Genomic DNA, 24,153 nt, shown 5'->3' with positions numbered 1-24,153 from the left:
CTCTTCTCTGCATGCTTTCTAAAGTCTCAATGTCTGTGTTTTGTTTTGTTTTTTGGTATCAAGGTGAGCAAAACTGGATGCAGTATTCCAAGTGTGGTCCTACCAGTGCAGCATAAAACAGTACTAGTACTTCATGTGAACTTGATATTATCCCTCTGTAACATTAGAACTACATTAGGACAATGTATTAAGCATACCGAAAGTTCAATAAAAAAAAAACAGCACATCATACATATACAAATTCATTCTAAAAATACATGCATTCAAGACAGGGGTGGTTTTTTGAGACAGTGTAATGTAGTAATGACAAAAATCACAACTGTTCCATCAACAGCCTTGGTGGAGCAGTGGGCTAATGCCTCCTTAAGTAACACCAGCTGCCTGCAATTAGTGCAGGTTCGCGTCCCACCAGGCTCAAGGTTGACTCAGCCTTCCATCCTTCCGAGGTAGGTAAAATGAGGACCCAGCGTGTTGGGGGCAATAAGCTGACTTTGTAATAATACATAGAATGAAGGCTATTGCTAAGCACATTGATTTGTGCTTAGATTGTAAGCCGCCCTGAGTCTTCGGAGAAGGGCGGGATATAAATGGGATTAAAAAAAAACACAAAAAAACATCCATCTGTATTCAGTAGATACACTTTTCATTTTCATCATGCCTTAAAAGCTGTTAGACCCGTCATAGTAGAAATTATAACAGGGAGAAGAAACAAATGGGGGTGAACCTCAGGCACACCCGTGGGTGTAATGTAGTGTTCCTGAATAGCACACACAGAATTGCCCAATAGTATGTGATAATGGGCAAAACCATAATCTTCAGCTTACCTTTGCAATACATTAGGGCCCTACTTTATTCAAGCAGTGACCCATCTAAGAAACAAGCTGACAATCCATTCAGAAGAAAGCCAAATTCTTAAATCAGTGGATGAACTGAAGGAAGGTTATCAGGCTTACTCGCTTTTAAAATAAAAAGTAGGGAAGAGTACAAATAGCTAGAGCTTTTCCAGTGACAAACTCAATCAAGAGCTCCAACTCCATCTGGAATTAAAGGGGTTAATGGGCTTCTGGGAAACCTATATTCAGGAGAGATGAAGTCTTTAACAATGCAAATCTAAAACAACAGTGTTATCACCATTGGAAGCTTTGGTGAATAAAAGCTGGGCTACATATACCATTGGGCTTTAAATTATCAAGACTGTGCACCAATGAAAACATGATCCACTCCTTAACTGTTTTCCTCTCTACAACTGAGCATTTGTATCCACATTCTTACCTTTCAGTTGAAGACACAGATCTGATGAAATGGATTGTAATCATTCTTAAGGTAAGTTTGCTGTCATGGACTAAGAGAATTGCTGTATATCCTGGAACCTATTCTCATGCTTTGAAGTTCCATCTGGCTTGTAGTCATAGACCATTCATTCCTCTACAAAGTTGATCTAATCACTCTGAAAGATCATCTACCTAGCAGCCACTCCTCTTTTTGTATGTTAATGGATTCAGATGTCCTGATTAATAACGCATTCACACAGTGATAACAGTATCAGGAGGAGACTGTCTTTCACTGAAAACTATTGTTTCTCTAAAGATGGAGCAGTGATACTGCTGATTGCCTTCTTGTGAAATGTTGAGATAACCTTATAAATTCAGGGCCACTCTTTCCTTGAGGGAGGGTGGGACCAAATCCTGGATGATGGTACTGAGAAACTGATGCCATGATTCTGAGGGACAGCATCCTATGGCTTTCCCCTTAGCTCCCCCCTGCAGAAGCTTTGGAAGATGCTGGCTCATCAAAGATGTCAAAGCAGATTGCCAGCCCAGTTGGCTATTTTTACTTCAAATATGTACTAGTCTTGAACTTTACTGCAGGTAACAGCATATATCATCTAAATCTGCACAGTCATGTGACTAATATGTGATTAAAATATTAAACATATATTTCATGTATCATCACCATCCTAAATGAGTACACAATAGGATGAAGACTTCTTCATTAAAGGTTATGGAGTGGATCTACCACACTCTGCAGCTTGGTAGATAAAGTATTTTTGAATTATCTAATCTAGAGCTGAAAGGTAGTGACTAGTTCAAAGTCACCCAGCCAGCTTCTGTTTCTAAGGGAGGACTAGAACCTGGGTCTTTCCACTCCTAATCCAGCACCCTAAGCATCAGACCACACTGATGGTCATCTATCTATATATCCTAAATGAACAGATATATAGATAGGGAAATGTTTCATTGAAATCTACCCTTTGAAATAATAAATGTGTTTATCATTTATATTTTACAAAAACAGATATTTCAATAGGAAGCTTTTACTTATACAGTGGTACCTTGGTACGCATTGTTAATTGGTTCCAGGAGGTGCAATGAATACCAAAAACGATGAGTACCAAACAAATTTTCCCCCTAAGGAATAATGTAGTGAGTCACAACACAGCAGTTCTAGCTTGTGTGTTGGGTATCAAACAAACAATGATACTGGGACAAAATTTTCATGTCAAAATGTGTTGAGTACCAAATTCAATGAATTTTAAAGCAGTTGAGTATCAAGGTACCACTGTATATGGCAAACTACATACAGGTAGTCCTCGACTTACAACAGTTCATTTAGTGACCATTTGAAGTTACAACGGCACTGAAAAAAGTGACTTGTGACCGTTTTTCATACTTATGACCGTTGTGGTCATGTGATTTACATTCAGATGCTTGGCAACTGGTTCATATTTGTGATGGTTGCAGTGTCCCGGAGCCATGTGACCACTCTCTGCGACCTTCTGACCCAGCAAAGTCAATGGGGAAGCCAGATTCACTTAGCAACCATGTTACTAATTTAACAACTGCAGTCATTCACTTAACAAATGTGGCAAGAAAAATCATAAAAATGGGACAAAACTCACTTAACAAATTTCTCACTTAGCAACATAAACTCTGGGCTCAATTGTGGTCGTAAGCCAAGGACTACCTGTATTTTAATATTCTTTTATTTTTTTTAATATTTATTAAATTAACTATGCAAATAACATTTGTAATGTTTGAAAACTGTTGGGCTGGGAGTGACATTCCAGGGGAAAAAAGCAATTCTGTTGCAATACAATCAGATGCATTTTCCCCAAGTGTCCTACTAAATGAAGCTGCAAAGGAATAGGGAACATATGGGAGCTGTTGGCCCATATTAATGTTTCTCCTCCTTCCTTTCCTGCAGGCTGATTATAGGTGTGTCTGTTTCTAATGTCTAAATCAGGGATCTTCAAACTTGGCCCTTTTATGACTTGTGGACTTCAACTCCCAGAATTCCACAGCCAGGCACGCTGGCTGAGGAATTCTGGGAGTTGAAGTCCACAAGTCATAAAAGGGGCAAGTTTGAAGACCCCTGGTCTAAATGTTGAATTGGCATCCCAAGCTGTAAATACTTATTCACACAGTAGCAGATTGCATATTGTATATAGCTGTTTATAAAAACTTTGTATTATCTTTGTGCCAAAAAGATGGCTATGAGAGGTTCCAATGGGATTTGTTCTTCAGTAACAAGTTCCCATTGGCTTCATCATGAAAGTCGCTGTTCTGTTTTAGAAAGAGACTTTTAAATATTCTTTCCCAAATGCTCTTTTGCAATCATCTCTCAGATCCAAATAGGCTCAGTTACAAAAATGGGTCCTCAGTTTTCATGCGATCACTAATTAAAACTGAGTACCAATTAACTTGCTAAAGCTTTTGCTGGTGAATCTGTTGTAAGTCAATTAAATCTTGCTGCAATTTCTACAACTTTTTGCATGAATTTACATAGATTTATAGTGTTTCCATCCACGCTTTAGGGCAGGTAACAAAAGCAATAGCCCCATCAGAGAATAAAACTTATTCCATTGTTAAAATAGTCCAATTGTTTAAATTCTGGGTTTTTTTTCCCCTCTGTTTAAAACTGAGCCTGAAGTTTAACAGTTTGGTTTTCATCTGTTTCAAACCATGAAAGAACAGGTTCATCCTGTATGGAATCCTTCCAATTAATGACAAATCAGTGATTGGGTTCTATGGATTATAATGGGAAAGTGTGATTTTGAACCATAATTTCAGCCCTACATTTAGCACAGTTTACACAGTAAGCTAAAACCAAGCCAACCACATTATGGTTTAGTTCAATATATGAATTCCAGTCGCTGTAAAGAAACATGGGAGAGCTTTTGGATATAGTATCTGCTTCCTAGGGGTCACATTGATATCTACAGTTGCAAGAAAAAGTATGTGAACCCTTTGGGATTACGTGGAGTTTTGCATGAATTGGCCATAAAATGCGCTCTAAACGTCATGTAAGTCACAACAATAGAAAAACACAGTCTGCTTAAAATAATACTACACAAACATTAACTGTTGTCATGTTTTAATTGAAGATAAGATGGAAACATTCACAGTGCAAGGTGGAAAAAGTATGTGAACCCCTAGCCTAATGACTTCTCCAAGAGCTAATTGGAGCCAGGAGTGAGCCAACCTTGACTCCAACCAGTGTGATGATATTGGATGTGTTGCTGACAGCTGTCCTGCCCTTTAAAAACACACACCTGTTTTGGGCTTACTAGTCTCAAGAAGCACTGTCTGATGTGAACCATGCCTTGCAGAAAAGAGCTCTCAGAAGACCTACAATCAAGAATTGTTGACTTGCATGAAGCTTGAAAGGGTTACAAAAGTATCTCCAAAAGCCTTGATGTTCATGTGTCCACAGTAATACAGACTGTCTACAAATGGAGAAAGTTTAGCACTGTTGCTACTCTCCCTAGGCGTGGTCGTCCTGTAAAAATGACTGCAAGAGCACAGCACATAATGCTTAATGAGGAAAAGAAGAATCCTAGAGTGTCAGCTAAAGACCTACAGAAATCTCTGGCACATGCTAACATTTTTGTTGACACATCTACAATAAGGAAAACATTAAACAAGAATGGAGGACATGGGAGGACACCACAGAGGAAGCCATTGCTGTCCAAAAAATATTGCAACACGTTTGAAGTCTGCAAAAGAGCACCTGGATGTTCCACAGCACTACTGGCAAAATATACTGTGGATAGATGAAACCAAAATTGAGTTGTTTGGGAAAAACACACAATACTATGTGTGGAGAAAAAAAGGCACAGCACACCAACATCAAAACTTCATCCCCACTGTAAAACATGGCGGAGGGAGCATCATGGTTTGGGGTTGCTTTGGTGCCTCAGGGCCTGGACGGATTGTTGTCATTGATAGGAAAATGAATTCCAGAGTTTATCAAGACATTTTGCAGGAAAACGTACAACCATCTGTCCACCAACTGAAGCTCCGCAGAGGATGGGTGATGCAACAGGACAATGACTCAAAGCATACAAGTAATTCAACAAAACAATGGCTTCAACAGAACAGAATACGCCTTCTGGAGTGGCCTAGTCAGAGTCCTGACCTCAACCCGATTGAAATGCTGTGGCATGACCTTAAGAGAGCGATTCACACCAGACATCCCAAGAATATTGCTACACTGAAACAGTTTTGTGCAGAGGAGTGGTCCAAAATTACTCCAGATCGTTGTGCAGGTCTGATCTGCAACTACAGTAAACGTTTGGTTGAGGTTATTGCTGCCAAAGGAGGGTCAACCAGTTATTAAGTCCAAAGGTTCACATACTTTTTCCACCCTGCACTGTGAATGTTTCCATCTTATCTTCAATTAAAACATGACAACAGCTAATGTTTGTGTAGTATTATTTTAAGCAGACTGTGTTTTTCTATTGTTGTGACTTACATGACGTTTAGAGCGCATTTTATGGCCAATTCATGCAAAACTCCACGTAATCCCAAAGGGTTCACATACTTTTTCTTGCAACTGTAAGGTTGTGTGTGGAACAGAGAGATGCTACAGAGATAGTCTGAGAGAAAACAACATAATATCGAAAACTGAAACTTTGAAGTCTGTCAGCTTCCCATTTTGTTTCATTAATCCATTGCAAAAAATATTAAACACTTACATGGGACCAGGAGATTGGCTGGCCCAACTGTTGTAGATTGCTTGTCCATGTTTATAGGCATGTATATGAAATGTGGAAATCTTATTCTTCAGCCTCACTGTGGGTGTCTGATGTTAAGAGAATAAATATCAATGGCTTCTTAGCAGTCAAGCTAAAGTGTTATTCATAACTTTTTCAGGAGCATAAAATTGCACCAAGATATGGTAAAACCTGCTGTTCCACTGGCAATCCCTGTACCGGCACAGGCACAATGCTGCCATTGATACTGTCCTTATTTATGGTGTACAGGATGATTTAAAGATAAGTATAAGCAGTGCTTTTTTTGTAAAAGAAAAAGGTGCCGGAACTCACACATGTCATACAACCCGCCTTGCCTACCCTACAAAGTTCCATCCAAAAAAGGTGCCGGAACTCCGTTCTGAGCGTTCTATGACAAAAAAAGCCCTGGGTATAAGTGTATAGTATCTCTAGCTGTTTCCCTTCCCTTTTACCAAATGTCACTAAACAGTAGGAAAACAATTGACTAGTCACATAATAGGTTGGAGATGGTAAGATGGAGACGGAGAAGAGTCCAGTTCTGATGATTGCTAGATGACTGGATTTAACTCTTGTCAAAAATTGCTCTGGTTATGCGTGTCTTGCTCATGTACATTTAGAAGGAGTCTCAGTTGAAACAGCACACTTCTAGAATAAGTACTCAACCTACATCCAAGAGCAATCTGGCAGATGTAGCTGACAGGCATAAAAAGAGGTAGGTGAAGCAGCAGGAAAAGAGAACTCTCATTTCCTTACTACACCGTGTAGTTGTCCATCTTGCTCCCACTAATCAACTATCATTGAGACTGATCCAAATCTCTGAACTTGGGGAGCTGGTGGGGAGAGAGAGGTGCCAGCTTTGAAAGAACCAAACTCTTAAGTGCCCAAGCATATCTGAGAGACAATACACAAGGAAGGAAAGGAACATGCCTTCACCAACCTAAAATGGCCAATAAATGTTGATTGACCCCTTGACTGTGGCATTGACTTGAATGGCCAGTGAAATATAACAGAATGTCCCAGGTCAGAATTGCCATAAAGTACTGCTTTAAGACCAGAACAATAAAGGACAACTTTTAAACTACATCAGGTATGGGTTGAAGAGGAGATGAAGTCATGGCATTAAAAAGAGCCTGGGTGCAAATAGAGGAAGGCCTCCAATCCTGCCTGTTTGGCCCCAACATAGAGTTAATACAGTAGATCAGTGTTTTTCAACTTTGGCAACTTTTAAGATGTATGGATTTCAACTCCCAGAATTCCCCAGAAGTTGAAGAGTATATCTAGTTAGGTGAGGAGAAGGACGAGGGGGGACATGATAGCAGTGTTCCAATATCTCAGGGGTTGCCACAAAGAAGAGGGAGTCAAGCTGTTCTCCAAAGCACTTGAAGGCAGGACAAGAAGCAATGGATGGAAACTAATCAGAGACAAGCAACACCTAGAACTAAGGAGAAATTTCCTGACAGAACAATTAATCAGTGGAACAACCTGCCTCCAGAAGTTGTGAATGCTCCAACACTGGAAGTTTTTAAGAAGACTGGACAGCCATTTGTCTGAAATGGTATAGAATTTCCTGCCTGACGAAGCGGTTGGACTAGAAGACCTCCAATTCTTCTATTATTGTTATTATTGTTGTTGTCGTCATCATCATCTTAAAAGTTGCCAAGGTTGGGAAACACTGCAGTAGATTCAGTAGAATCACTGAGTAATTCAGAGCTATGTCTATTTGAAGATTTGTGTTATCTGCTGCCTTAAGTTCCACAACTGAGAGAACTCCTTAGGGCTGGCATTTATGTGAATCCTTTGCTACAGGCATTTTAGAACCCATTATTTTATTAGTGCTTTCCTCAAAGAGAACGTGGAGCTACGTAATCCAACTTTTCTTATATATGTAAGTAATGCTGTGTATTTTCTTTGTAACATATTATTGTTCATTTATTTTCCACGCATCATCTTAACAAGGCTTTGCATTAGTATGTGGTTTATGAATGCCTTACATAACGAACTAATAAACATACACATTAGTCAGCATTGCAGATTTCATTAGCTCAGCAATCTAAGAAGACATTTTAAAACAAGCACTGTCAAATCAGTTGCTGTTATTTACTTGCTAAATTTACATCCCAACTTTATTTTGTAAATTTAAGGTGGTGTACACAATGCCACCTTCTCCTGTTTTCACACAAAAGCGACAGGTGCATTGAAACAGAATGACCCGAAGTCACCCAGCTAGCCTCTGTTATATAGAACAGGGCTCTCCAAACTTGGCAACTTTAAAGACTTGTGGACTTCAATTCCCAGAATTCACCAGCCAGCATGACTGGCTGAGGAATTCTGGGAATTGAAGTCTACAAGACTTACAAAGTTACCAAGTTTTGGAGAGCCCTGATATAGGACGACTGGAACTCGGTTATTTACCTCTGTATCTAAGGAATTCCAGAAAAATTTGGGAAGAGCTGCACTATGTCCTAACATATAAGGTGACCTACTAGTACTCTTGACGGTCTGCTTGTGCTACCGTAAGTGAAGAGTTAATGATAAAGAAACAGTTTCTAGATGAGAAAAGCTTTTCTTTTCTGCAATCTATTCCCCCCCTTTTCTGAAGATATCAAATAGGGAGAGAAGATTATGAAAGGAGAATCTTGTGTTGTAACTCAGTGGCTAAGCTTGGTTTCCTAAGATGAACTAAAGGAGACAAAGAAAAGAAAAAGACATCTCAGGCAGAGGTGTCACCTTTCTCTGCCTGGCGTTTTCCAATGTTGCTTTTTCTTCTTCCTGGTATAACTTTCTATCCCAGCATCCCCAGGAAGAGCTTAAGTGGCAAAAGAAAAGTAAACATACCAAATCTCCATCATTCTCTACCCTTGAATTTATTTATTTTTTAAAAGAGTCTGAATAGAATTTGGCATCTGATCTACTGAGGACACAGTCCTCTGTTTCAAGACCAGTCAGTGGACTGTCCTCAATCTGAAGACTTCCTCTGTCTGGAAGATTCTCCAAATCTGTTGTTGTTGTTAGCTGCGAAGTCGTGTCCGACCCATCGCGACCCTATGGACAACATTCCTCCAGGCCTTCCTGTCTTCTACCATCTTCTGGAGTCCATTTAAGCTCACGCCTACTGCTTCAGTGACTCCATCCAGCCACCTCATTCTCTGTCGTCCCCTTCTTCTATTGCCCTCGATCTTTCCCAGCATTAGGCTCTTCTCCAGTGAGTCCTTCCTCCTCATTAGGTGGCCAAAGTATTTGAGTTTTAGCTTCAGGATCTGGCCTTCTAAAGAGCAGTCAGGATTGATCTCCTCTAGGACTGACCGGTTTGATCGCCTTGCGGTCCAAGGGACTCGCAGGAGTCTTCTCCAGCACCATAGTTCAAAGGCCTCAATTCTTTGGCGCTCAGCCTTTCTTATGGTCCAACTTTCACTGCCATACATTGCAACTGGGAAGACCATAGCCTTGACTATACGCACTTTTGTTGACAGGGTGATGTCTCTGCTTTTTAGTGTGCTGTCTAGATTTGCCATGGCTTTCCTCCCCAGGAGCAAGCGTCTTTTAATTTCTTGGCTACTCTCCAAATCTACTTGGAAGTTAAAAGAACCCCAGCAAGAGGAGAGCAGGGCCCTTCGGTTACCCATTATCAATGAGGCACATAATTAGCAGGACATAGTCTTCTGCACTTATGGTAAGGGATGTTGTACAGTCCTTTGACTTTAATTCGCAGTAATCATTTCTACATTTAAGTCATTGGGATCAACACATTTTATGCAAATGTATTCAATTTTCACTCTTTTTGGCAATGTCACCTAATTGATCACACTGAGTTACGGTGTGGGGAACTGAATTAATGTTTCTTATGTGGTTCATGAATTGCTATCTCTGCTTCCAGGTTCAATCAGAAAAGGTCCTAGCATCAGGAGGCACATGGGCAAATGCAGGTAGCCAAAATCAATAATTGTAAGAGTCTGAATTTAAGGCCTTCTCTCCCATAGGTGAATTAATGGATTCTCTCCATTTTCTTTCTGAATACCACTACCACTGCTTTACTCAGGCATATCACAGAAATAGCAACCTCACTTTTCTGAATGCTAATCATTTCTGAAACCACCCAGTGGTGAACAAAATAATAATACCTGCAGGGGAACTCAACTTGCCAGAGTTTAACACCCACTCCCAAATCAGGAACATCTCAGAGAACACAATAAACGTTAAGTATAGTCAATAGTTCCAAAATACTTTATGCTTGGCTGGGGAGTGGGGAGGGAGAGACAGAGGACAAAGAAACTGGAATGAGTGGACATTTGAGCAGGGACATTTTTTTCTTCAGTTACTATTTGGAAGGGTTTGTACCAGGTCTAGATAATCTTCATTTTGCGTCTCCTTTCCAGATGTTCTCTGTGATTACTAGAAAAAAAATAAAGGAACAAGGGGAAAGCCTGACTCCATAGTGAACAACTGTATTCGCAGGACACAAGGAACCATCATTTAGTAGAGTGCATAAAATCCAAGCAATGTGGTTTTTTCATGTTCAGAGTATCCTACAAACTCTGCAAATATTTTGGGTACCATGTCAACATAGCCTAACAGGATGAATGTAACTATGTAGGAGTCTATGCCAGTTGTATGAACTTGAGCAGAAATTGTGTTCAGGAATAGCGCATTGAATTGGGTGTCTGAATGCTTCCATGTGATTTCAAGCCAGTGTACTGCAATTACAGTAGGGAGCCCTCCTCCCAAGACACGTGCCCTGACACAATTTAATAATGGGATCAAAAAACATCCCCATACAGTTCTGTACACTAGATTTATTAGTATAACCCAAAGAAGTTCTTTGACTCCCGTTGAATACAGCACTCTGGCAAATGTTAATTTTAAAATTGTTTTGCAAAGCAAATGTGCCTCCCTACAGTAAGCAATGCTACCATATGCTATCTGTTGTAGTATCACCAGTACATATTCACTGGAAATTCTGTTGTACTCACCAATTCTGATCATCCATTTAGCAATCTTTTGAGTTCTTTAAGGCCTACTATTCCACTAGTCTGGGACAATGGATGCAAACCACCTGTCCCACAAATAGTAGAACTCTTTTCATCCCTAGAATAGACCAAAATTCAACAGAGCCTCTGTGTAGGAGAAAAGAATGAATTCCTATTTTAGATAATTTCCCCCCCCCCTTCCTCATGGACCTTTGTCATACTTATCATGCTCTGGAGTTGCCCCCAAATCCTGCAAATCCTACACCCCCATTTCCTTTCTCGTGACCTCCATGTGTGACAAATTTGGATTCAAACCAATAAGAACTTACTAAAAGTAGTAACTTGGGTACCTGAGCTGAACGAAAATTAAATACTTTTAAACCAAACTATTATATTAGAGGAATAAACAGCATGTCCTTAAGGCTACATTCTAAAAATGCTTACTTGGGAGCCAGTTCCTCAGCTATCTGTGGAACTTATTTCTGAGCATCCAAAAAGATCTGACAGGAGGAAGTAATCAAAAAAACCAAGTTAAGGGCACAGTGCATTTGGACATAAGGCCTGATGAACTTAGAGGTAATTATGTTCAAGACTGAGCTATGCTGGCATGCAAGGCATCCTTGGGCATATGGGTTTACAAGGCAGCTAAGAAATTAATTACACATGATCCCACATAATGCAGAACCAAGATTTTCAACCAGTGTTTGTTGAATATGACAAAATGCTCCCATTGGTACATCATGCTAAACCCTAATGAATGAGCTCTCTCACTCTGTATACTATGCCCCAACCAACCAAATTATACTTTCAAAAAGTGAATTAACCAGACAACATCCTGTCAAAAATTGACATAATGAGCACATTATTGAGATACTACTTTATTTGATTTCCATACCAGGCTTTTATTTTATTTTATTTTATTTTATTTTTAAAAAGGAAGCAAGTAACATAAGTCTCAGACATTACAATAATTAAAATATCCCTGTGCAAAACATCATAGTATTTTCTGCTATTAGTTCTGCCTGCTAAAAACAACAACAAAGTCAATTCTGGGTGAATAACATCTGAAGTAACATGGAGGAGCCTCACTCCTATCCATTCGTCTGGATGGCGCAAGTGATGAGAAGGACTCCTGCGAGACGCCCTGAACTTAGCTTACATATCGGAGCTTGCAAGCCCATTGCTAATTGCGCCGACTTGTTGCTCCATCCACCCCTCGGCTGGAATATAGCCACAACAACATGGGGCTTCTTTGCCTTTCTGGTTAATTAAGTGGCGGGGGGGGGAGGAGGAGAAAGAGAGATGAATGCGTGGCACCTGGCTGACAATGGATTAAGCCGGTCGAGACAGGGAGCGGGGCAGCCCGGAGATCCCTTCAAAGCAGATACTGTACCGTCTGCATCCCTGACGCTTTATCAGTCACTAACACCCAACTGCCTCTCTCGGCGCAGCAGCAGCAGCAGCAGCGCTTCCTCCTTACAACTGGAAGTCTGTAATGGAGGGGAGCAGCAGTCGCCACCGCCGCCAGATGGTACGTTACCGCCAAGAGCCTTTCTAGTCTGCACACTTCCTCCTTCGTATCCCCACCATCATTCGAAGGAAGGGAACGGCGAAGTTAGTTATTAATACGCGCGACGCTGCAAAGGGGGGGGGCAGAGAAGAGGCTGAAAGTTGTCTCCTGATGCTTTGACAAAGTGTCGCCCGAGTTGCTAAGTAGTCCTCTTCCTGGCTCAAGACAACTGGGGTGGGTGGGTGGTGTAGAGAGAGGAAGGAGGAGGAAGGAGAAAAGTTTTACTCACTTCTCTTCTTGGAGCAGGAGGAGGAGGAGGAGGAGGAGGAGGAGCCCCTCCCAGCCAAAGAGAAGGAGCGAGAGAGATAGGGATGCTACCGCTCGCAACCAACAAGCGAGCAGCAGCCTGGCTGAGTAACACGTCCCCTGGAGACTAGCAGGAGCAACACGTGATGTGTCTACTTAGGGTGAGAGGGGGAGAGCGGCTGAGAAGTGGGCAGGGGGGCGAGGACGGGGGCGCATTCGAAGCGCATCTGTAGAGCTGAAGGTCCATAACTTTGTCCATCTTCTTCCTTCGGGGAAGAGGAAGAAGGGAACTTATCGTAGAGTTGATGAACTTTGCACATCCATAGAAACGCCATTTTGAATTTGATTCCTCTCTCTCTCTCTCTCTCTCTCTTCCCCCCCCTTCTCCCTCCGGAACAAACTTCGTTTTTCTCTCTTCGCTGTCTCCCTCTCTTTTTCCTTCCACCCATTTTCTCCCCTCCCTCGCATTATTATTTTTAAAAAAAAAAAAACACGAACCCACCACTCGATCGCACCATCGCCAGTCCAGCTTTCCATCATGGCTCGACCCAAGCAGCCAAGTCTGGAGCAAGTCAAACGTAAGTACGCGAGAGCGCAAGGTCAAATTTCTCTACCTGCGCCTTGGAAAGAAAAGGAGGAAAAAGGAAAAAGTTTTCGGTGAAGCCGATGATTTATAAAGCCCGGCGAGGAATGTATTTGCGGGTTGATGAGACCGGGGTGGGGGGGTGGGGGTGGGGGGAGGGAGGGAGGGAAGAGAAATCGCATAGGGAGCTTTGACCGTTTTGAGAGAGTGACATGACTTTTTTTCTTGTTTTCATTTTTTGCATCGTAGCTTTTTTCCGGGAGGGAGGAGAGAAAAAAAAGTTTAGAAAAAGTTGTCTGGCAGTCAGCGTCGGTGATGCTGAAAAGTCCATGCAGCCTTTTCTGCTTTTCCACCCCATCCCCCGCTCCTCCTGGCCTTGCCCCCCCCCGACTCTCCCCCCCCCTTCTTCCGTGTTGCAAACTGTACCAACCAGCAACACCCGTTGCAGACTGTTGCCTGCAGGACCTGATGCTCATCCATATTAAACCGTCTGAGCTCAGGAATTCATCCAGATCATCTCTCTCGCCTCCCCTCCTACAGCAAAGTTTATTTTTAACCAGCGAAGTTGGAAGGGCCTGCGAGAAGCAGCATCTTTTAACCCAATTGGCCTCGCTCGCGTCAAGCACATCCCTCCTGCTCGTTTGTTCGCTTCCCCCTTTCTCCAGTTGGTGAAGTTTTTATGATTTGTTGACAAAGATGATGGGGAGCGAGCTGGCGTTTGGCTCCCCTCTTTTTATGTGGAAATGGAGTCGTCTTTCTCAAGGTAGAGAACCAGCCGGAGTGTGTGTGTGTGGGGGGGGTTGGATGGAAAGCGGGGGGGGGGGAGTAACTCGTTTGGGGCTTTTGCTCTTCTTGGGCATCTGTTGCTGTTAACTTTTCCGCCTTGTTTAGGGCGCTTGCTAGAAGCATCTGTGTTATGTGTGTGTCTTTTTAATTCGCAGTTCGGTACTTCTCGTTCCCTTCACCACCCTCCCCTCAACCCTGGGCGGGGAAGTGGGAGGTAGAAGCTTTTGCGGATCCTGCCAGCTTCTCTGGCTTTTTCCTTGGCCTTCAGGGAAGGTGCCAGGCACTATCAAGAGCCCTTAACGCCCAGAAAGTTTTTTGTGGGGGGGGGGAAGGAAAGAGGGAGAAATCGCCTCTTTCGTGTGTGTTTTTTTTCCACGTATGCTGTGTCAACTGGACATCTCTCTCTGGGTATGGATCGTAGAAGGAAGCGCACCCTCGTCACGAGTACAGGAAAGCGCCCGAATGTATCCGAAACCAGGAAAACGGGTCGCGTTCTTTTTTTTCCTGCGGGCTGTTTACTAAACGAGCGAAGTTAACATCTTAGTGGTCCAGATCTTAGTGGTTTCTTTTCTCACCGTCTTTCAAGTTATCGCCGACGCCGACCACCCCCCTCCTTCCAATTGCTACATCTAAAACGAATTGCAAAACACACTCCCCTCTCTCCCTCCACACCCCCCGCCCCGTTCTGTACGTGTTGATGCAGACTAGTCGGGACTCGTCTCTTAGGAAGCTGCGACCTTAAACGTTGCTAAGAAGCGGGGGAAGGCTTTCCTCTCCCACGCCCCTTGTAGATCGGAATATTTCCCCCCCCCCCTCCACACACACACACACACTTCTGACTTGATAGACAGGGCTACAGTTCCTCCTTTCTCTGAGAGCTTAAGCGAAAGGTCGGTCTGATCCTTCGTTCTCTACGGCTCCCTCCCTCCCCCCCCCCGCCCTTCGCTCCCTCCAAGTGTAAAAGCAAACAAAGTTGAGTCTGCAAATTGCTGCTGGCTGCTTTCGGGGCGCTGGATCTAACTTCGCCGCCGCTGCTGCTGCTGACTTTGCTGCTCCCTGCCCTTAACGAGGGGCGGCCTGGGAGAGGAAAGAGCAGCCGCGGGAAACGTGGTTGCGCTGCTCCCGCTGCCGAGGTTCTCATCAGTTCCTCGTCCGTTTCCAGCAGTTGTGCAACAGGCGAACGCATCTCGTTGCTGGGCAGAGGAGGCGAGTTGGAGATGCTGAAAACTTCGTGGAGGGAGGAGCCGGCGGCGGCTGCTGCTGCTGCTGTAGCGGCAGCCTGTTGATGGTGGAGGTGGATTGAACTTTGTCATGTCCGTTGATAAGTTTGTTCTGGCTCCCCCCCCCTCCCTCGCTTCTGCGCTTGCTCTCTTTCCCACCCCCCTCTTACCTCCGCGTTACACTATCTCTCCCTCTCTGGAGTGCTCTGCAATGCATCCTTGATAGGTTATAAAAGGGGAGGGCAGGCATTTCTCCTGGCTCAGCAGATTTTGCCCTCTGTGGCTCCTTGTTGCTCAGTTAGAAGATAGAACTTGAGGCCAGATCCTGATGAGCAGCTCCTATTCTGCAACACACAAAACCACTACCAGGGGACACACTTTTGGAAAGGGGGAGGACATAAGTTTAAAAACCCACTGGCCTGTCCTGAAGTCTTTGCTTACAACTCTGCTACTAAAAAAAATAAAAATATTTTTATGAAGGAGGAAAAAAAATGATTGTGACTGGAGGAGAGAAGGAAGAGATTAAAAGTGCATTTGCAGTAAATCTGGTACTTTTTTTTTGCACTAAGTAGGTGTACCTTCTGGCAAATTTGGTTCACATTCTCACTTGTTCCTACTCTGTGACTGCTGCGCCTTTTAAATAAGCTGAACTGCAGTGAATGTAGTTGTGTTCATTCTTTGGTGAATGTGAATTGCATCAGTGTGAATATGGTAAACAGGACCAGAATTATTTCCTTTTGATCTGAAAACCAGCAGTCTGGAATCCTTGGTGTCATTTTTGGTAACTCATTTAAGTCTTCTGATAGCAGTTGCTCCACCAGTTTTAAAGGCTTTCTCAGTGAGATGGCCATTAGAATTTTTTTTAGTCATTCTAGAGGAGTTTGGAAAAAGTTGGTCCCATTTCCCAGAGAAGGATGTATGAAAGAGAAAGAGGGAGGTACCTAGTGACTCATGATCACACAAGCCATATTTGTTTTATTTTCCTGTTTGAAGGCTTAAGGGTATAGTCTTCTCTGATGTCTGTATATAATGCCCATTAGCATTAACGGGTGTTATGTACATCCCTCAGAGAAAAGACCCTTTTGTGTGTTAGAAACTCAGAAACAGCATGGCTCCATCATCCAATCAATCAAGTTACCACAACATTTCTTTTCATCCTTTGCTTTAAGATGCACCTAATGGTTTTATTTGTTTTAGTGCAATTGGCCCGAAATTGATGTTTTGTGTTTGTGTCTCAGTTCCAACAGTGTATTTAAGCAGTAAAAATACAGTTTTGCATATCATTTTGCTTAGGAAAATAATGCATGCCATTTCAGTTACTTGCAATTTCTATGAAATTGCATTTTAATTTCTATTTCATTGATTACTATTTTAAAGCAACATTTCAGGATAAGAACACTTTGGATTTTGCTCTCTAAAAGTTAAGTAGTTTGAAAAAGTTTAATGCAGCTTAATTCTTATCCATCTTGAGCAGGAGGTGGTTTCATCCTTGCACTGTTACATCACTTATTTTGTCTTTTGAGGGCCAAGAATTCTTTGAAGTAAAACATTTAGATGCAAAAACCAAAAGTCCTCCTTGCATAGCTAGTGGCTTTGATAAACTTGTTTTGGCCTGGGGCAGAAGGTGTGCTTGAAAACTCCCTCTACTTTTTTCAGGAGTTTTATGGGTTTTCATCACTTACTTGATAAGCTTACATTCCAGTATCCCCTTTCCAGTATAGAAGTAATATATTGTTTGACTACTTTGGGGTTTTTTTTCCCCCTTGTAGCGCAAATTGATTTTTGTACTGGTCACAGCTAGTGAAAACTAGGTATTGTTGCTAGATCTCTCAGGTTATACTTATTATCCTTTGTGAAAGTAGGTGGTGCATAGAAGGTCATAGGATAAGTGTTGCTAAGCAGCTAAACAGATGCTAAAATTAACCCAACTGCATCTATCAGGATTTGATTCTCTTGCTTCTTTTTGTCAATGAAATGCGGTTGTCTAACCTTTTAATTAATTGAATTGTGTAATGATACATCTGCTGGAAGAGCTAACAAAACATCACCCAACGTGCAATATTTTATATTAGAGTCATTTAGGAATCAGAATAATAACTAACCAGTGGAACAACCTGCCTCCAGAAGTGGTGAATGCTCCAACACTGGAAGTTTTTAAGAAGAGACTGGACAGCCATTTGTCTGAAATGGTATAGGGTTTCCTGCCTTAGCAGGGGGTTGGACTAGATGACCTCCAAGGTCCCTTCCAACTTATTATTATTATTATTAATAACAGTTGGAAGGGACCTTGGAGCTCTTCTAGTCCAACCTCCTGCTCAGGCAGGAAACCCTATATACCATTTCAGACAAATGGTTGTCCAATCTCTTCTTAAAAACCTCCAAGGTTGGAGCATTGGAAAATTCATTGGGGCGTTGTTCCAGGGTTAGAGGATTGGAAAATCCTAAATTATTGCAAATAAGTGTACAAGAGGTAGTGAGTGATCTGTCTTTGGTTCCTGAAATGAGAAGTTTCATTTGTAAAGCAATGTCAAGAGAAAGTACTATACTAAAAAAGAAACAGAGAGAGGTACTTCCTTGCAATGGCATGATACACTTTAAACAATGCCTTTATAAAAGTAAAATATGATTAGGTTCATGAAACCAAGTTTCTATGTTAGAAGACACCTTTTTTGTAGCAGGCTCTGTTGCCTCAAAGTGGGGCCAGAATCCTAGGTGGGTAGGGCAAAATACAGTGTCTGTCTTAACCTTTTATTCCCCACCCCACCCCCAGTAGACTGCTGGTACTGGAAAAAATTCCACTCTTGATTTTGCAGAAGGTTTCTGAAGGGCTCTGTATGGGCCTGCTAGGAAAGGTTACCCACTCCAGCCCCAGAAGAAAGTTAGGACAGAAGTCTTTGGTGAAGCTATCTCCCAAGTATGTCCTAGTTACTAGTAGCTTCAATGCAAACTGCAACTGAGGATGCTTCCAAGTACAATTTTGGAGATTGAAAAGTTTAAACATGTCTTCGAATGGGAATGTGGTGTTTTCCAATTACCTTTTTTAACAGTTAAAATAACAAATCTTAAAAAAAATCTTGATTTTCTTTGTTCTGTCCTCTAGCCTCCTTGACCCATGTGAGTTGAAGCACAGGTGGAATGTAATATTTCACCCTCAATCAGCTCTGAAATGGGATGGGGAAAATAAATCAGGGCAGTATAGTAATATCTTGGGTTCTTCCCATTCTTGCATATGATCTCTGGGGTTTTTTTGTACTGCTTGATTTCTAGCATTCAAACTAAGGAAAAATAAGTTGTTTTTCTTAATTCTTCTACTTTTGCCCAATTGGTTAATAGAATTTTTTACATTGCACCTGATTATTATAACTTTGATTTTTTTTCTTTCTCTTTTACAGATATGAAGTGCTTTTCTGAAGAGCAGTTTGAAGTTTAGAAAGGTAAGAATTGCTTTATGTTTCTATTCATCTTCTCTGAAAGATCTTTCTTAAAATGAGTATATAGTGGAGAAAACATATAAGAGGGATGGCAAAAAAGGACACCCCCCCACAAGAATGGGAAAAGTGAGAATTTGTAAGAAAATCTTACGGGGGGGGGGGGGGGCTGGTAATTCTGAATGAATAGATTGATCATGGTATATGACAAAGTCTCTTATTATTTTTTTTAAAAAATAACTTTATTCTTACTGATGTTAACATTATATGTATTGATATTTATTAATATTGCAGTTGGTTGGCCATTGTGAGAACAGACTGCTGGACTAGATGGGCCAGGGGTCCGATCCAGCAAGGCACTGCTTATATCTTTTAAACAGAGCGTTATGTGAGTCTTTAATTGCCTATAGAAATTCATGGGAAGTTGTGGGGTTTCTAGCCCTGATGGCAATGATAAAAACAATGAAAACTAGATTTGAAACAGTGGAAGACATAACAAAGTAATTGATATTTTCATATGATAACGATGAATAAAAACATCATGGAGACTAGGTTCATGCAGTTTAAACTTTTTTTCTTTTAAATATGGGTTAAATTGAATAAAGAACTGGAGAAAAATGTTGTTTTCTTCATGTGTTGGTAGCATTTATGCACGGTAGGTATAGCTGAGAAATTGCCGGTGTTGCACATGAACCTAACATGCGGTTTAAAAAAAAAACTTGCTTGAAATGCCTGCTACTTTTACTTCCCCACTCTAGCTATCACCAACAACAATTAACAATAATGTATGGAGTATTGGTGAATTTCTTGCAAAATTGTAACCTGTTAAATGTTTTGCTGGATTGGAAAATGTTATTTGAGAGTAGGCATGAGAGGATTGATAAGACCTGTATCATTAATTTTCACTATGTGGGGTTGAGGATATTTGGAATCTGCTCTCTTGCTATTTAATTTGTCCTAGAAATCAGCTTATTTGAACTAAAGATGATGAACACACTTAGAACTGTAGCATTTGGGGCACCTTTGTGAGGCAATAATCTATCTAGTTGTACAGAGAACATCCAAGTGTGTTTCACTTTTGAATGAAGGTCATTAAAAATCAACAAGTCTGTCCTCAGAATTATTGGAGTAACTGAGCATGGCTGCAAACCCACCCTGTTTCACCTCTTTGTTGGTATTGAAAGGACAGCACTATAAAGGTAGCAATCCATAAGACAGGAACAGCTGTGGTGTAGAAATAGCTAAACAGAAGCATCCTTGACTTTGTTCTTTATGAATCTTATTGAAGCTGTTCTGATCAAAGTTATGGAGCTTCAAGCTCTCCTGAAATATTACTCAGTTTTGCTAGAGATTGAGGTCCAAGAATTATTGCTGTGCTGCAGTGTGCATATGTACACACATATGCAAGGGTAGGGTATTGTGCAGTTTGGATTTAGAGCAGTGGAAAATGACTGAGCGTAAGCTAACTGAGAAAGGTCAGGCTTGCTGGTTGGATCACACAGATCTGTGTCTCCTGGCGATGATTCTGGAATTACACCCAATCTCTGTAGCTGAAGAACCTGTGGATTTTGTTCCCTCCAGCAGGATGGAAGTCATTCTAGTGCATCTGGTTCAAACTAACCACCTCTCCAGTTTTTCATGCTAACCTGCTTTGCAGTCAATACCTGAATAGGAGCTGTAGACAAAAGAAGTAGGTGATGGGTGGGGATTGTTTATTCAATGTTATTCAAGTAAGTCATGTTAAGGGAATTGGAGGGCCTCTGAGATAGGGTAGCTAAATAGTTTTAAGAAGGATTCACCTCCAGACTTCCAAGGGGGTAATACCAACAAGACAGAGGATAGTAATTGAAACCCCCCAGACAAGCATTGTTAGGTTAAGGATACCAAAAAGAGGATTATAGGCTGCTTTGAAGCTGTTTTCTTTTGCTTTAGGCCAGGGTCTGTATTGCGTCTCCTGATTGTTAGTTGTATTAGGGTCAGATTTGTAGTTTGCTAATGTAAAATATATCACTTTTAATTCAGCATCATATTTTGCTATGTCTCAGGTATGCATAGGCAAATCTTAGGAAGTCCTTTGAAAGCATGTGCCTTTTTCCCCCATGTTCAGTCATTCACAAATTTATACTATTTGGGCAGCAAGCTACAATGGTTTTCTCCAAGTAGATCACCTCCAGGTTAAAAGTCTTATTCTCCCCAGTTAGCCTGACAATCCATTTGGCGTAATGAAGTTGTATAGTCCAGGACATGTGGAGGTATCAGCTGTGGAATGTCACTTGTAACATCCTTAAAGTTTTTTAAAAAATAATTTTATTAATATTTATAAGTACAAAGGTAAAATAACTAATACAAACTAAAAGAAAGTAAAGACAAAGAAGTATAGGAGTTGAAAAAGAAAATAAGAAATAAGAAAAAATATATAAATTTGACTCCTCCCTCCCTCCAGCAAGTTTCAGTGATTTAATGCCTTCACTAATATTTCAGTTAAAAAAATCTTTTCTTCCAATATCTCATCCTTTATCAAAGTGTAAACATTCATCATTCAGTACTAATCGGCAAAAGTCTAAGAGTTATCAGAAATAATAACATAACATCCTTAAAATTATTTCCAAGATTGTAAAATTTTACCTTTTTATTTTAGATTCCCCCCCCTCCATCAGGTTTTTATATTAACAGCCCCATTCTGCCAAATGGTCCTTTATTGTGGCCAATCTGAATAAATTTCCATATGGGAGATAACCTCATTATTAGTTTTTGCTTAGCTGTGATAGTTAAACAACTATTTAAAAGGCTATTTCATAAGTCATATGAAACTAATATTCATATGACTACTAATTTTTTTCCTTTGTGTATTATTTCAAGAGTAACTTTTATTAGCAGTTCTCCTTTCCTTTGACAACATTTTTGTACGTACACGGAAGTGAATAGTCCTTTGTTAGTGTGAAAAGTTTGACTGAATTCCCATATTCAAAATGAAGTTGCTTGATTTTGGCTTAGCATGTAGGGGGATCCTAAGCTTTGTAAGCCATTGCTTATGGCAACTTTTTTCTTCACAAATCATGGTTAGTAAAATTGTGGTTTGGTGCTGTGCAAGAAACTAGGCCATTATATTCCTTAATTATAATTAGTAAATGAATTCTATAAACAGAGTGAGAACAACATAGCTTAAATAATAAGATTAGTTCAAAGTTAAGTTTCTGCAGAGATTTGGAACCTCAGTGCCAATTGTTAATGCTGTCTATCTCATAAGCATCAGAGGTTTCCACAGGAAGCAGGTCATAAAAGTCAAGATGGTCGGCATGACCACGTAATTGGAGCCTTACCTCTTTTTTTGTGACTTTTCCATGTGTTGCTTGCATGTGATCTTATATATTTAAAGAAAAGGTGGGGCTTTGATTTCACAATTGCAACTTGATTTCTGGCAGCCTTCTCCCTGTGGACCCTCCTGGATGTTCCATGAGAAGCATTATCATTGCTTTTCAGAACTGACGAACGTCCAGTTGGTTTGACAGCTGCATTTGCTGCACAACTGACTCATATTTATGATGGTTGCCGTGTCCCAGGGTCATGTGATCACCTTTTGTGACCTTCTGATAAGCAAAGTCAATGGCGCAGCCAGATTCACTTAACAATTGTGTTCCTAATTGTCAAAAGGATGATTGAGCAGTATTACCTCAGACAGTCTCAGAAGCTTGTCTGTTACATGGGAAAAATTTGTCTTTCTTTTGCAAACATCTTATAATAATTAATGAGAAATGGAATGGATGATGCCAAGGCCTATACTGATCCATCTGTGTTTCTGAATTTTGTGTTTTTTAGATTTAACCCAACGTATTGGTAAGGTCATACTTCGATGTGCTCCTTTCCCAGATTTTTCCCCCTTTCATAAATGCTTTTCTTCAGATTTGTTGCTAAAGCTAGAAAAAGATGGTATGGTATCTTAAGTATTGGAAGATGAACAAATTTAGCCAGCAGCCATTTCAGGAGTCCTTTACTATTATTTTTAATGCACTTAAGTTCAAGGCTGCAAAGGAGAGCTGAACTGCTTGATGGAAAAAGCAAAACAAAAGCTTTTTAAAGCCATAGAATGTAGTTTTCTGGGAATTAATAGGGAAATTAGTTGACATATTAGACATGTATTTGTCACTCCACAAAGACAATTTGCAAGTTAATGATGCTGAGTTTCATGTTACAATATATACATAGGAAAGAGTTTAGAGGATTTGAAGTACATGACATTTTTGTATCCAGGTTTTGTTCTTTTGTTTTGCATCAACAGGCACATGCTATATATCTTTGGATTTTTCATGTTGTGCATGATTTAATGAAATTCGCAAAAATTGCACGACATTGATGAATTTGGCAGTTGGTTGCTGGAAATATGCAAGGGCCTCCTGTTTTTATCCCAAATCCAGATCATGGCTGGACTTGTTTCTGCTTGTCAAAGTCAGGCTGGGATATGAGTTTATCCCTTCCTTGGTAGTTGCAACCTCTGTAGACACATTGTGGTATTGGTCTCTTCTGGAAGAATTTGTGAGAAATCTCATGTTGTAACACTTTGTCAGCACTGGACCACTGCAGCCTTGTTTAGGAATTCAAAAGAGTTCATGGAACAAGGCAAATTGTTCTCTGCTGGTTATCATTTGAAAATGATCCCATTTGCAGTGCAAGAAGGTATTATCTGGGTTTGACAAACCACTCTGAAAAGCAGTACAGCAGTATCCTGGTTGTTTGTTTTTTTAGGACAAATTAGGTATTGAAGGTTATTTGGAGCCTCTTGTATTAAAGCTACGTTCACACTGCATTAAACCATAATATTCTTTGCTTAGCACAACATACTAGCTTAGCTTATTGTGGCTTATTCAATAGACCATGGTTAGATCATGAGTTAACCTGGGGCTTGGATTCACATATCACATTGGTCAACCGGGACTTCTCAGCAGATGGCAATGAAGAACACGTTTCCATTTAGGCAGAACATTTTGGAAACCACTACACCAGTTTGCTCTTCGGTTGCTTCAGTTTTTGTATTTTGTAAGAGGTGTCGTGGTAGTTGAAGGAAGCTCTCATCCCTAATTTTAGAACTGTAGTTCCATATGATCTATTGGTTCCAGATGACTCACAGAAATTTAATACTCCCTCTATTAACTTCGTGATTATGGTGGTTGCCTCATATAATCTATGAAACACTTTGTAATTGATTGCAGTAGGACCCGTAGAGTATTCCTGCACAGAACTGAATGAAAGTATTATAGCTGTGTTTGGTTATTTACTTCCATCAATAATTGTGCTTTATTTCTCTTGAAATCACTGAAATTTGGTATTTCCAAATAAAAGTAACCA

General features: G+C 40.8%; 1 protein-coding gene and 1 long non-coding RNA gene across 2 annotated transcripts in view; one reads left to right on the top strand and one right to left on the bottom strand.

Moving 5' to 3' along the window:
• Window positions 1-13,402, bottom strand: part of LOC308665879 — a 28,355-nt gene extending 14,953 nt beyond the window's left edge. Inside the window, exons 1-2 of the long non-coding RNA XR_014025979.1 lie at window positions 13,299-13,402; window positions 12,780-13,062 (exon numbers count right to left, since the gene is read on the bottom strand). This is a non-coding gene — a long non-coding RNA (uncharacterized lncRNA). The remainder of the gene's footprint in view (window positions 1-12,779; window positions 13,063-13,298) is intronic.
• Window positions 13,403-13,906: 504 nt separating this feature from the next.
• RREB1 (ras responsive element binding protein 1) overlaps window positions 13,907-24,153 on the top strand; it is a 164,572-nt gene continuing 154,325 nt past the window's right edge. The window contains exons 1-3 of the mRNA XM_081324205.1: window positions 13,907-14,142; window positions 18,778-18,819; window positions 19,108-19,201. The gene's annotated coding sequence lies outside the window, so the exon portion shown is untranslated. The remainder of the gene's footprint in view (window positions 14,143-18,777; window positions 18,820-19,107; window positions 19,202-24,153) is intronic.

Source organism: Vipera berus (genome assembly GCF_964194415.1).
Source record: "Vipera berus genome assembly, chromosome: 3".
Taxonomy (NCBI): domain Eukaryota; kingdom Metazoa; phylum Chordata; class Lepidosauria; order Squamata; family Viperidae; genus Vipera; species Vipera berus.
The sequence above is the reverse complement of the archived record's forward strand: the minus strand, read 5'-3'. Positions and strand labels throughout refer to the sequence as shown.